Consider the following 306-nt stretch of genomic DNA (forward strand, 5'->3'; position numbering starts at 1 on the left):
CCTTGACCAACCCCAGTTCCCGTAGCCACCACGGAGCTGCATTTTGGGGTCCAACCCCATCAGAACCATGTCCCACCACTTCTCGACCATCCTTGACCAACCCCAGTTCCCGTAGCCACCACGGAGCTGCATTTTGGGGTCCAACCCCATCAGAACCATGTCCCACCACCTCTCGACCATCCTCATCCAACCCCGGTTCCCGTATCCACCACGGAGCCGTGTTTCGGGATCCAGCCCCATCAGAACCACATCCCACCACCTCTTGACCATCCTCATCCAACCCCGGTTCCCGTATCCACCACGGAG

Source organism: Apteryx rowi, unplaced genomic scaffold, assembly GCF_003343035.1.
Source record: "Apteryx rowi isolate R43461 unplaced genomic scaffold, aptRow1 scaffold_1433, whole genome shotgun sequence".
NCBI classification, from domain to species: domain Eukaryota; kingdom Metazoa; phylum Chordata; class Aves; order Apterygiformes; family Apterygidae; genus Apteryx; species Apteryx rowi.